We start from the raw sequence: 14,985 nt of genomic DNA on the forward strand, positions 1-14,985 counted from the left end.
GAGGCCCTCGCAGAGCAAAGAGTTCAGGTCCCGACGCTGAAGTGACAGCATTTCCTCCCTCACCCCCAGCACATTTGCAGCTCGTCTACACATCTGAAGTCACAGGATAAGCCTGAACCTCTCCTGTGCTCATAACTTCATTTTGGCTCTATTCATAAACTTTAGTCACTCCTGGGGCTCTGGGCCAGGTGACCTGGCTTTAAATCCCTGCTGTGTGAGCCTAGGCAGATCACCTCACCTCTGAACTCTTGTCTCCACCTCACAAGGTTGCCATCAGAATAAGGAGATGCTGCTGGTGCCCTGGGGGTACAGGACGTACTTGCCCCTTGTTCTGTAGACTTGGACACCTCCAGAATCTCCTAGAGCAGAGCTGTCACTGAGTGGCCCCTGTAGCAGAAGTCCTGACATGTAGTAAATAAGCCTCTGCCTGAATCCAGCAAGTCACTGCACTCTTCATAAGCATCAAGAAGGCGTGGCTCCAACGACCCACCTGTGCACACTTAAAAAAAGAAAGAGCAAACCAGGAAAACTCACTACACAAACATTGTGGAAAGATTAGAAAATAAAGATAAACAGAAAATAATTCACCAGCCTACATTGCAGAATGATTTTCTTCCAGACTTTTTCTATGACTATATCAAATATATATTTTGCAAATATGGTATCATACTATACATACTGTTTTCTTATAATCTGCTTTTGCACTAACTGTATATTGTGAACCTTTTCCATGTCAAAAAATACACGTTTATCTCATCGCTGTACCTGGCTGCATAGTACTCCATTGTGTGCTGTATCATACTTTGCTGATCTGGGCATTTGGGTTTGTGTCTATTTGGGATCTTGTTACAAATAACAGAAATCAACTCTATCTAATTAAGAAAAAAAGGAATTTATTGAAATTTCATGGAGTGGCTCATATAATATCGGGAAATAGTGAACAGCCAAACAAGAAGGACTAGAGAGAGGATTTGGCCGGGGATCTTGCAGGAACCAGGGAGCTTCCTCCCGTGGCACTGTCGTCAGGATGGCTGAATCCCAATGTTTCCAGATCCTGCTGGGTCTCCTTTCCATTTGGCCTGGCCTGGGTCACGTGCCCGCCCCCAATCAAGGGCAGGACTGGGCATCTTGACTGACAGACCCACCAAGACCTCATGCAATAGGCAACAGTTGCTGCTCCCTGGAGAAACAAATGAGGTTTGTTACCAAAATAAAGGCCCTGCGTGCTGGATAGGCAGGAAGAGCAGGCCTGTTTACAGTTTGATTTTTTTCAGTGTTATAAAGAGACTTAAGAGCATCCTTAACCATCCCTCTTTTCATCCTTGTCCAATTCTTTCCTTGGAATCGACTCCGAGGATGTCTCTCTGACTCAAAGCCACTTTGCAGTTCCCCAAGGCCCCAGAGGCTCCCCCGCTGGGCCCATGTCTCTGTCCCCCATCCTCTCCCCAAATTCCTGTCCTCCGCTTTATCGCTGGGAGCGAATTGTAAAAATGAATATTTTAAAATTTATCCTCCAGGAGGGCTCTTGCAAGTAGAGAAATATCCTTTTGGCAATTTAACTCCATTCCAGGGATAAAAATAAGTAAGACCCAAGGTAGGCTGAGGGGAGAGAGGAATTAGGGGGTGAGTCATCTTCGCTGAAGGTAACAGAGAGCTTAGCAAGCACAGAATCCACGCACCCGAACCTTCCCCTGAAGCAGCCCTCTCTTTCCCCAACCGGGGTTCAGCGTGCCGCTGCCAGGTTCGTTTTAAGCCTTGTCTTTGCCCACACTGAGGATGGGACCACCTTTTGCACTGTTTTCTTCATGGACAGAGTGAGTGCTGGTTCCTTCCCAGAAAGCTTCATTAACACCTGGCCCCAGGTATGGAGGCCTGCCGAGCATCAGACCTGTGGGAAGGGGTTGCGGGACACAGTCCTTTTGTCCAGACTGGCCAAACGCATTGGGAAGAAAAGCAGAAATGGAAACTGATTTAAAGGCAGCATCCCTAAGATCAAGCTGTGATTCTTGGTTCTGTTCCTCTTGCTTCAGGGAGGTCACCCCATGGTGGTTTGAGAGGCTGCTAGAGACGGAGAATGGGCCAGCTGCCCCAGCTGCCGTCCAGGGGGATCTGTCCTTGGAAATATGTTCATTGCTGATGTGGCACAGAGATGCTCAGCCCTCTGTGACTAACGCTTAATCACACACTGCAGGGGGGGAGGGGGCGGTGATGCTACCTTTTGTATCTGAAAATATGTTTGGTTTCCTATATTTGGAGCAGTATTTTGATCCCACTCAGGCTGTCTCTTAAGTCAGAGCTTCTCAAACTTGAATGTGCACAGGCATCACCTTGGGATCTTGTTAAAATGCTGGTTCATATTCAGTAGGTCTGGCGTAGAGTCCGAGATTCTGCTTTTCTAACAAGCTCCCAGGAGACGCTAATGCTGCCGGTCCTTGGAGTACACTTTGAGTGGCAAGGCCTCAGTTAGGGGCCACTCCTTTGGTTTCTGCCTTTATTTGTATCCCCAGAGCTATAACCGCTCCAGAGTGGAGTAGAGGGGTTCAGAGGTTGGGATGACATCTATAGGCACCTTGGCTGCAGAGGGACCTGTCTCAAAACAGGTGTGCCTATCACCTGCATCCACAGCTCCCCTCCTCTAGGAGGGTAGGATCAGACAGGAGCAGGCTGCCAGTAGCTTAGAGCAATGCTGTCCACAGAACTTTCTGCAATGAGGAAAACATTCTACGTCCATGCTGTCCAATAGGGTAGCCGCATGTAGATACTGAGCACTTAAAATGTAGCTAGTGCAACTGAGAAACTAAATTTTTCATTTCATTTCATTTTAATTAAATTTAAACAGCCATATGTGGTTCCTGGCTGCCATACCAGACAGCACAGAATGCGAACTTAGAAAGTGAGTGCCCGGCTCATGCCCCACCAGACCTTCCGGCTCCTATATCATGACAAAAATAATCTTAGCACAAAACATATTGCTGGGGGACTCAAGGATTCTCTTGAACATACCTGTTTATTTTTATACTCATTTCAGCCTCTGACTGTTTTCTACAACAGCCTCCGGGTTTGTTTTGGTTTTTTCTCACTCACTGCTTATCTGCAGATGGGCATGCGTTAGGCCAGGTTGAAGGTCAGAGGCAGAGTGGCACCAGGGGATGAGCACAGCTTTGGAAACCAGGTGGCCCTGTGTGCAGCTCTGCCCTGCCCTTTCCCCAGGCTGTGTGGCCTTGGGCAAGCCCCTTAACCTCTCTGAGCCTCTACTTCTCCATCCATGGAAAGGGAGAGTGTTTCCAAGGTTTAACTGAACCCCCCAGTGTAGGAGCTAAATACATAGTAGCGATGATTGTTATTGTTATTATGTGAACCTCTTTGTAAACTATAAAACCTTGCGTAAATGCGAGGCAAAACACTGCTGTCAAAAATTCTTCTTTTTAAACAAAATGTTCAGAAACTTGAAGGAAACTGCATCAACCAGGCCCAGGAGACAGACCAAACTCTCAAAGCAATAAATCTGAACATTTTCTGCTTTTCGCATTGAGCAAGCATTTTGCCGCTAGCCCTAAATCTACGGAAATTGGGAAATTGGGAAATTGGGATGAAGATTTGTTGACGGTTCCAGGGCTTCCAGGGGCTGGCCTGGGTGTGGGGGATGCTTGGGCAGGGGCCAAGGGCTGAAGGAAGATGCTGAGAGCTTGCCCAGGAACCTGGCAAGGAGGCACCTCTGCTTTGGGAGATGTTGAGGTCAAATGCATTTTTCCTCTTCATAGTCCCTGATAAATTCTTCCTACAACTTTGGAAGGACAGGGAAAGATGGCATCCCCATTTACAGAGGAGTAAACTGAGGCCCAAAGAGGCCTGCTCAGGTCAAACGCTGTTCCTGCTCTCTAGGCGGCCTCCACAGAGGCCCATCGTGGCCTCCCTGCCATTCCCACACCCTTCCTCTACCCCACCCTCATGAAAATGACCCCAATTCAAGGGTGACCCTCAACCCACTCATGACATTTGCTCATGACAGTTCAGTTTTTAACCTGTTGTTCTAACATAATAATTAATACTGGCCCCTTCATTCTCAAAAGTGCCCCAGTCTGGACAGTAAATTTGCCCCCCGCCCCTTGTCTAAGTGAAAACAATGATAACTGAGATGTGTCTCCCAGAGGCCTTCAGTGCTCTGAGGAATGGTAAAACCCAGCCTGGAAAAACACACAAATATCCCAGAGATTCTTTCCTTTAGAAACCAAGCTGGAAACACCCCATGTCCTCTCACACACACTTCCATGCCTTTCCACATGCTGTGCCTCCTGCCAGGACTCCACCCCCAGGGATGCCTACTTAGCTCCTCTGCACTCCTCCAGGCTGCCCGCAATGTCACCTCCTCCAGGAAGCCCTCTCTGACTCCTTCCTGCCCCTCCCTTGACACAGGCTTACGAACGCCTTCCTCCTGGGCTCTTACCCTACTTGGGACAGACCCATAGACTGAGGGCTCCTAAATGACAGGAAACTTGTCTTCTCACCTTTGTGTCCCCAACATGTTATAGACAGAAATACCAGTAAATGTGCTGGAGATCTGGGGGTTAATCACCCACCCAGCCTCCCTCTAAATCATAGCGAGCTGAGAATGGATTACCAGTTTTATTGCAGGGTCTCTGAGGGCTGTGCTGGTCCGTGAGCTGACAGTAGATTCCAGAAACTGTGGGGCTAAGGAAGGGGAGTTCTTCCTACTAACAGAGAGGAAGATCCCAGAAAGATGGAGTGCAAGATTTCCGGCCAAGTGGCCCTCTTGTCAATGCAGTGACCCCACCCCTGACTAATGGGATGGGAGTGTCAGGACTCACCTGGTTCACCAATCACATGAGTCTCTCCTCATCCATGGAGAGAGTGGGGAGAAAGGCCAGACCTGGGTGTCACTCTCCAAGTGGGCAAGTTCCCAGTCCAGGGGCTGAGATGCAGCGTAGAGGAAAAGAGGTCACATGTATACATGCTCATGCAAACACTCACATAGACATACACTCGTACACGCTTACTCAAGCACATACACACAAATGTACACACTTACACACCTACACACTCACAACTCAACTTTCCTCTCTAAGCTTTTGGATTTCCTGACCAGCCTTTCAGTCATCCAGGCTGTGGCTGTCTCCTCGAGGGACCAGCAGCAAGTCCAGACCATCCTGTCCTGACTCTCAGGAGGTCCTTTTCTAGCCAGTCACCACTCCTTGGGCGTTCCCCTGAGACCTGGGGTGGCAGGCTCTGCTTTGGCCCACAAGATGATTCAGAGCTGGGTGATCATTAGGTAAGTGGTTCTCAGAGTGTGGAACCTGCAGCCCCAGCAGCACATGGGAGCTTGTTAGAAATGCAAATTCTCGGGTCCCACGTGAGCCCTGCTGAGCCAGCAGCTCTGGGGGAGCCCAGCAGGCTGTGTTTTTGGCAAGGCCAGCAGGTGATTCTGATGCAGCTGAAGTGTGGAGACTGATGCCCCAGATCATCTCCAAAGCCACCTGCACACCAGAGAGACCCCTTGCGGGGCCTATGCCTACCTATCCCATCTTATTCCACCTCCGTATTCCTGGGTGGCTCATCAGACGTTCTGCAGTGGACCAAAGAGAAGAAAACTGCCCCACCTTTCCAATCACCGAATCCTCCTTCCACCCCCAATTTTTTTAATTCACAAAATCTCCTTCACTATGAAAACTGAAGTCCAAAGAAACTGACGTCCAAACTCTTCCTTCTCCAATTTTGATTCTGTTCCATCTCAGCCAGGGGCCCCTCACATGTCGGGGTTCCTGCACCCCCAGCTGCCTCCTGGGCATCTCCTACATCACTGCTGTGGCCCTTTGACCTCCTCCACTGTTGAATTAACCTGACCCCAAGTTTCTGGAACATTCTGCTTTTCTGGAGTCTGACTCAATAGGACATGAAGAATCCCCAAATCAGCCCAAGGTTAGAAAATACAAGCAAACTCCATTCTTTCTGGCAGTTATCCCAGCAAAATGACACTTCCAGAGCATGGATGACCCAAACCCATGATGTCTCACTGTCCAGGTGTTGGTGTGAGCCATGTTGGGGCCTGAAACTGCATGGGCTCCAAAAGATTTTAAAAGGACAGTTTTTTTTCTTGGCATGTAGTTCTGTGAGTTCCCTCTTTTCCCGTGGTTATTTGATATTTTGAACCTTGTTTATGGGGAAGACGACATTACTTACATGAAAGCCTGGAGCTACAGACTTGCACATACTTCCCTGGGAAACCAAGGAAGACGTCAGTAAAGCTATGCTGATCCCACCCCTCCAGCAGGACTGAGATAATGGCCAGGACAGGAATAGTAACCAGGTGGAGCCTTGGAGAGACCTCGCACCTGGCTACTTGCACGGAGTCCCATGGCTCAAGTCCCCCTTCCTCCTGCTTTTCATTTCTCATACTCCATTCCCTCAGCCCCCTCTTTAAAACCCCCCTAATAAATTTGAGTCTTTGAGATGGCTTTAGTCTGGGTCATTCTCCGTCAGGTTTACTGGAGAGGTGGGTTAGCCTAACATCTCTCCTTGGGTTACTGGCATTCTTGAATAAAAGCTGACTTCCTACTCCACCCCCATTTGACTTTTAAGTGGTTTGCTTTTGGAAGGGGGGAGGCAACTGGACCTGTGCCTGGTATCACTGGGACCAGAGCAGGGGCAGACAGTACAGGGCAGAGAGGGTAGAGGATGTGGCCCCAGCCACTCCACGGGCTGGTGGGAGCATCCAGGAGGCCACTTCTCCCGCGCTCTGCATCTTCTCAGAGAGAGGCCTTGGGGCTGCTTCCACCTTCTTGCACAATTTAGAAAATTTCAACTGTGGCTTTCCCTGGTCTTCGGAGCTGCATGGGCCACCTTCTCATCCAGGCGCCCAGTCCACATATTGTTAATGTCTAGGTCCTCTTTGCACCCAGTTCCTAGCATCCTGGTGCTGATTGAAGGGTGGGCTCTGTCTGGGTCCCCACACCTCTACCCCTCTTATGACAGGGGACACCACTTTTGTAACAGGTCCATTCCTCACCAGACTGTCCGTCGCTTTTCTCTCTGCATTTCTCCATCCAGCGAGTTCCTGAGGGTGGGTTATAGGGCTCATTGCTGCTGCCTGGCCACTGTTCTGGAATCCTCTCACCTTTGTAATTCAGCAAGTAACATTCACCATCTCCTCTCAGCCAGACAGTGGGCAAGATGTGAACACTGCAGCCACAAATGAGACAGGCAAGGTTTCTACCCACACAGGGCTTCCAGGCTAGTGGCAGTGTGGGAGGCCAGGCACAGACATGCAGACACATCCGCGAGATGGAGGCGCGTGCTGGGGAGGCCACAGACGGGGGCCAGAAGAGGGTGCCTGAGGTGGACACTGGAGATGGGGAGGCCAGAGATGGCCCCTGGGGAGCTGACGTTTGTGACAGTCTGTGGGAAGAGTGTTCCAGGCAGAAGGAACGGTGAGTGCAAAGGCTCAGAGGAAGGAAAGGATTGGTGTCCCTGAGGAATGGGACAGCAGCCCACAGGTGGGAGAGGCTGCTCTGTGGGCAGGACAAGGTGGGCAAAAGGGGCTCCATCCTGCAGTGTCTGGTGGGCTAGGGTAAGAGTTTGCTATGGTTTGAATGTCCCCCCCAACTCATGTTGAGATTTAATTGCCACTGTGACAGTATTAAAAGGTGGCTCATGAATGCATTAACATCGTCATTGCCAGAGCAGGTTGTAAAAGCGAGTTTGACCCTCCCTGGCTCCCTGGCTCTCTGGCCCTTCTGCCTTCCACTGTGGGATGACACAGCACAACTGTCCACCCACACAAGATGTGACCCTCGACCTTGGACTTCCCAACCTCCAGAACTGTAACAAATAAATTTCTGTTCTTTATAAAACCCAGTCTGTGGCATTCTGTTACACAACACAAAACTGACTAAAACAGAGTAATTTTAATCTGAGATCACTAAGAAGCTAGGAAGGGCTTAAAGCAGGGGCATGAGATGACCTACGTCACATTTTGAAACGTTTCCTCTCACTTCTGAGTGCAGAGACATGAATTCTTTTTCCCCTCACATTGGTCTCAGTGGAGAACCATTCAGAAGCTTCTGATCCTGTGTCCCAGGAGTGCCCTCTGCCGCGTGTGCCTCCAGTGCGGACCCAATTGGCTTTTGTGCTCATCAGGTTTTGAGGAGCCTGGAAGACTTCAAGGACACCCAAAAGCTTTCCTTTGACCCTTCTGTTCATCCGGTTCAATCAGCATGTCTTCCTTCATTCTACTTTTATTTTTCTATGGCTCCAATGTTTTAAACCAGTTCTGTTTCTCCTTGAGTTTTAAAGTGAACCTTTTAAAAAAACATTTTGATTGAAATATAATGTAGATGCAGTACTGTGTAAAGAACACTGATCTTAAATGTCCAGCTCGAGGAATGCTTACCTATGTACACACCCATATAACCACCTCCCCAATCAAAATTGAGAACATTCCAGCATTCAGAAAGCTCCCCCACGCTTCTTCCAGTCAATGTCTGCCATCCCCAGAGCAAGCCCTATGTGGACCTCTGTTACCATCAGCTAATTGCAGGCACAAACTTTTAAATTCCCTACTTAGTCTTTGGATTATAATAATTCCACTGAGTTTTCTCTGTCTCACTTTATAAGATACAACTTGTAACAGTTTATCTCCTATGTGATAAGGGTGCTCATGCCTTTTTGTGTGGTCATTATAAAGCCCTCTTTTATTACCTGTTTGTGGTTAAAACTAAGATCAGAGTTTATGAAATAAAGCATCTCAGATGCAGTCTGAGCCATGTCCCTCCCTTGTTTGGGTGACCAGCTCATCCTGGTTTTGACTTTCCCTATTTTAGTACTGAGTATCCCACATCCTAGGAACCCAGTCAGTCCTGAGCAAACCAGGATGATTGATCACCATAACCCTGTTCTCTCCTTGGTCCTGGACACAGGTCAAAACAGACAATACAGGAGGAGCAGGATTTGGGGTAGTTGATCCAGCATCATCTGCCTGTGCCCGACACTAACTATTTGAAGGTCCCCAGATGTCAAGCTCATTTTCTGTAGCTCATGTGGGACTTGGCTATCTTTGCATTTTCTCCATCCTAGCTGAGCATCAGAATCACACTGGGGAGCTTGTAAAAATGCCCCTTCTTCCCCCCAACCAATTGGGGGCTGGCCCCAGGCATTGGTCTCCTTCAAGGACCCCCTGAGAACAGTGGGCAGCCAGGCTAAATAACCTGAGGCCTCTGCACACATGATGCTTGGAATAAAGCTGACCATTTGGGCAGAGTCTCAGTGGCCTTTCCTGACCCCAGGAAGCAAATCTCTCTCCCTGCCTAGATAGCACGAGAACCAAGCTGAGCTTGTCTTGACCCCTCAAATTAATCCACTTTTTGGCTAATCACAGCCCCAGCCCATGCCTGTGAGTCCAGCCAAAGCCACTCAACCTTCCAAGTCACACAGCATCTGTGCCCACACAGGCCAAAGGCTCCTTCTCTTCTCTCTCCTTTGATGATCTCATTGAATCCTGTGGCTTTAAATGTCATTTATAGGCTGGCAACTTCCAAACCCATGCCCTGCCTTCCCTATAGTGCGTAGCTCCAGATCTACGTACATACAGCTGCCTCCTGGATACCGTGCTGCAGCCTCTACCAAGCTCAAGCCCAGCGCCGATGCCCGCCACCAGCAATCCTCCACTTCCAACCTCTCAAGCTCATCAACGCCCGCCCGCACCCGGGTCCCTGTCTTCTGCCTGCAAAACTGCACCAGCCTCCGTCTCCCTCCTTCCTCTCTTACTCCTCTAAGTCTATTCTCTACCCAGAAACCAAAAAGGTCTTTAAAAACGAAACAAAGGGCCGGCCTGTGGCTCACTCGGGAGAGCGTGGTGCTGACAACACCAAGTTAAGGGTTAAGATCCCCTTACCGGTCATCTTTAAAAAAAAAAAAAAACGAAACAAAGCAAAGCTGGCCAGTTAACTCAGTTAGTGACAGCACAGTGTTGTAACACCAGCGTCAAGAGCTGGAATCCTTGTACTGGCCAGCTGCCAGCCAAACCAATGGAAAAAAAAAAAAAACCTATAAAATAGCTTCATTGGGATGTCATTTATATGCCATGAAATCCACCCATTTAAAGTATACAATCCGTGTCTTAGTATATTCACCGAGTTGTGCAACTATCATCATAATCTAATTTTAGAACCTTTTATCACCCCAGAAAGAAGACTCGTACCCGTTAGCAGTCACTTCCCACCCTCCACTCCACTCTCCCACTGCAGCCCCAGGCAACCACTAATCTATTTTCTATCACTATGGATTTGCCTCTTCTGGACATTTCATAGAAATGGAATCATATAATCTGTGGTCTTTGTGTGTGACTTCTTCCACTCGGCATAACGCTTTCAAGGTTTATCCATGCTGTAGCAGGAATCCATGTGTCGTTCCTTTCTATTGTCAAATAATATCTATTATATGGATATACAGTCACATGCCGCATAAGGACCACATGCACCACAATGATGGTCCCATAAGACTATAATGGAGCTGAAAAATTCCTATTGCATAGCGACATCGTAGTAAACACATTATCTTGTCTATGTTTGGTTATGTTTAGATACACAAATACCGTGTGTTACAACTGCCTACGGTATTCAGTACAGCACATGCTGTACAGGTGCATAGCCTAGGAGCCATGGGCTATACCACAAAGCCCAGGTGTGTAGTAGGCTACACCATCTAGGTTTGTGTAGGTACACTCTGTGGTGTTCCCACAATGACGAAATCGCCTAAGGACACATATCTCAGAATGTATCCCCATCCTGTCATTAAGTGACCCATGACTGTACCATATTTTATTTATCCATTCACCAGTAGAAATTTGAGTTGTTTCTGCTTTTTGGCTATTAGAAAGGTCTGTTTAAAAACAAGTCACACACTGGCCATTTAGCTCAGTTTGTTAGAGCATGGGGCTGGTAACGCCAAGGTCTCGTGTTCGATCCCTGTACCAGCCAGCAAAAAAAAAAAAAAAAAAAAAAAAATTGCTGTGGATAGATTGAATTGTGTCCCCCAAAGTCCATATAGTAGAAGCTTAATCCCCACTATATCTGTTGAGGGTGGGAAATTCTCTTATGGTAATTGAAAGGTGGAGCCTTGAGGAGGTGATTAGATTGTAGGATCAAGCCACAGTGAATGGATTAATCACGCTGGTCAGGGGCGTGGTTCTGAGGACTTTAAAAAGAGAGCACGTGAGGGTCTCTCTCTCTGCTCCGTTATTTTCTCCCACGTGAGACCCCTGTGTTGCTGTAAAGCCACCACCAAAGGAGACCCTCACCAGATGTGTTCCCTGGATGTCAGATTTCTCAGCCTCCAAAACTGAAAGCGATAAATTTTGGGTTTTGGTTGGTTTTTTGGGTTTTTTTAAAGATGACCGGTAAGGGGATCTTAACCCTTGACTTGGTGTTGTCAGCACCACGCTCTCCCGAGTGAGCCACAGGCCAGCCCTAAAATTTTGTTTTCTTTATAAATCACTTGGTTTCAGGTACTTATGTTATAAGCAACAGAAACAGACTAATACAGTTACACATTGTCACTCCCCTGCTTAAAACCCTGTCATGGTTTCACATCATGTCTAGAATAAAACTTGTTGCCATGGGCTGCAAGATTCTTGATGTCTTGTCTCTGTTACCAAGTTTTTCCGCTGTGACTCTTCCCATCACCCACTTTGCCTTCTTCGTGTTTCTTGGACACACCAAGCTGGTTTCCGCTGCGGGAGACCACTGCTATTGCCACTTCTGTCTGCCTGGGACGCTCCCTCCTGCGTTCTCCACACAGCCGGCTGCTGCTTGCCATTCCGGCTGCAGCGTCAGTGTCACCCCCCAGCTGCGGGGGCCCACCCCGCCTGTGACACTCTGTACCACAGCTCCCTGTCTTACTCCTCCACGTGTCCATTATCTGAAATCATCTTGTTGGTGTGTTTTTCACCTCCCACCTCCTAGTAGGATATTCAACTCCAAGAGAGCAAGTACCTTGTCTGTCTTCTTGACCCTTGTGTTCCCAGGGCCTGGCATAGTTCCTGGCGCATAGTAGGGACTTAGTTTGTTGAGAGGCCCACATGGTCCGGGCATGCTTAAGCTACGCCTGCAGTAGCACCAGAAGCCTCAGTTTCCCCAAGTGACCCTTTGCTCTCAAATGCTGGTCCTATTACTGGCTGCCAAGATGTTAGGGGTTGGGTTTGGAGAAAATCACCTTCCTCTTCAGGGTGCCAGATGATAGAGGAGAAACACAAAACACACAGTCAAATGGCCCTTTCCCTGGCTTACTGTCCCTGGTACAGCTGGAGTGGCAAACCCTAATTTGATCTCACTCCCTGGAGAGCAGTAGCACCCCCTGCAGGAGGAAGGCCCTTCCTGGTGAGTTCACCCCCTTCCGGGTGAGACAGGAAGCAGAAGAGAGGATGCTACTACAGGGCACACAGGCGTGCGTGCGTGCGTGCGTGCGTGCGTGTGTGTGTGTGAAGGGGGGCACTAGAGAGAAACAGGCCAGGGTTCGAGGCAGTGACACCGCCCCTGCTTAACGTGGCTGTGGCCAGGTCAGGCCTTCCCTCCTCTTCACGCGGTGGATGGGTGGCCTGGAGTGTTTATGAAGGAGAAGGACCCTCCCTCAGCAGCGTGAAGGGTGCCTCGATGGCTGAATGTCCCTCTCTTCTGATGACTCCATATTTTCATATTGAATCCACAGGGCAAGGTCCTTGCAATGCCACGGAGACTCCATTAAGCCTCCTGCAGCTGGGCCTTTGCCTCTGCTGTTCCCAACCTCTGGAATGCTCTTCCCTGGGTGATGTGACTGGTCAACTCAAGGCCTGGCTAGACCTCGGTTTTGTGAAGCCACTTCTGAGAAGTGACAGGGGACTCTTCTCTGCCCACATCCTTCTCTCAGAGCACTTATGCCAAGAGAGGGAGTCATCATATCATTGACTTGTCTAGAAGAGCAGAGACTCCATTTTGTTCTCTGATGGACCCCTTATTCTCAGAAGAGAGCATAGTAGATCCTCCATAAATATTTGTGAATGAATGAATGAATGAATGAATGAATGATTTCTCCACAAAACTGTGAGATCCTCAAGGACATGGGCAACATGCCACTTACCTTGTGGTATCCATTTGCTGCTAGTTCCCAAATATCACCCTTGCCCACTGGCGGGCCAGAAACAAGGTGCCAAAGCAATCCTGCAGGGCTGCCCCTGGCCAGAACTGCCCCACTGGCGCATCCCTCAAGGCCTTGCCCTGCCCAGGATCTTAGTTTGGAGAAAAGCCTTCCTGGGAAGGGTACCCACCCTAGCCCTGCTCCCCTGCCAGTGCCCAGAGCAGATGTCTCCCCAGAGCTGGACCCAAGATTGATCCTTTTCCCAGAGGCTCACTGACCTGAGCCAAGTTTCATAAACCCACCCCTGCTCTGTGCCCTCCTGAGCTTTGAGAGACACACACACCCTGCAAGCCCCGGCAGCACATCTCTTCAGCACTGGGCAGTAGAGACCAGTGGGGTTTCTGGGTCTTTAATGAAAAGCAAGTGTAATAAATACGAGTAATATGGCAAAGAAAACATCCCCCGTTTATTTTCCAGGGGCCTTGGCTCATCAATCTTCCCCTCCTAACCTGCTTTATGCTCTGTTAGTTTTGCTTCGTGGTAGAACAAAATTTGGTTCGCTAATAGCATCTGTCATATGCAGAGTGTCCCCACACATTAGCAATAATGAGTTGGAAGTGGCACAGTTGGAAGCCTCCAGAAGCCAACACCAGATGTCAGGCCCACAGTAAGTCCCTCTGAGGACATGGGACCAGAGCACAGAGCAAGGGCTGGGTGGGGCCCACAACCCTGGAAGGTCCCTGGGAGTCATTTGTCCAACAGGCACTGTGGACACCATGTGCCAGGCCCTGCGTGGCTGGGAAGACAGGGTCCTGCCCACATGGCATTGTCATGACTGGTTACCAAAGAAGGACAGTATCAGCAGTAGAGGCGAACCCTCTGCTCCCCACTCAATGGACTGCGCCATCCCTGGCAGTCCCGAGAGGCAGGAGGGCAAGAGATTTGGACTCAGATAGTCTTGGGTGCCAGAGCTCAGGCTCCTTCATTTAAAAATGAGGCAACAATCCCTATCTCACTAGGTGGCTTGATAACAAAATGACCTAACGTTGAAACCACCCAACTCCGAGTCCAGCACACAGTTGGTGCACAGTGGCCATTAGTCCCCTCTAGCTTCCCAGCCCTGACAGGTGCACAAGACTGGGGCTTGGTAGTGACATCCAAGGGCAGGCACGCTCACTCCCCCGGGCTCAGAGTTCTTGTCCAGAGGCTCTGGCAGCTGCTGCCCTCTCCTGGGATAGTGCCATCCTCCAGGGCCCCTGGGGGCCTTGAGCTAATGGAAGAGAGCCCCGGCAGGAACCAGAGCTCCTGGGGACTGACGGACATGAAAGTATTTCCTCACACGCCAAGACCCTCCTTCAAGCCTGCAAGTGCTCATCTTCAGAAAAATCAAACCTGTGGCCATGCCAGGCTAGCAGAGGAGAGGGTGTCTGGTAAAGCCTTCTGGCCTCAGCACACCCACCAAGGGGCTGCAGCCTCCCTGGCCCATGTAGTTTGGCAGCCCGCAGAGGGAGGGCCTCTTGTGACTCCTCCTTGTAGATGAAGAAATTTGGGCTCAGACATGTGAAGGTTGCGGGCTGAACCACCTGCACCTGGAACAAGGTAGCTCCCCCCATAACGGGTGAATCTGCAGAGGTGTCCCTGCAACTGCACCATGAAACGGATAGGGCTGGACATTCTTCTTAATTTTTCTTGTTCTAGATGACTGAAGAAACTGCAGTAAACAGGTGGGATAGGATGGAGGGTGGGCTGCCCACCAGCTGCTGGAGGACAGGCTGTGCCCTCCTCTGGCCTCCCCCACACCTGCCAACAGAGGTGGACAGGGGCCTTGGTGGCCCACGGAGGACCCTTCCACCAGCAGAGCTGCAG

Source organism: Cynocephalus volans, chromosome 8 (genome assembly GCF_027409185.1).
Source record: "Cynocephalus volans isolate mCynVol1 chromosome 8, mCynVol1.pri, whole genome shotgun sequence".
NCBI lineage: Eukaryota > Metazoa > Chordata > Mammalia > Dermoptera > Cynocephalidae > Cynocephalus > Cynocephalus volans.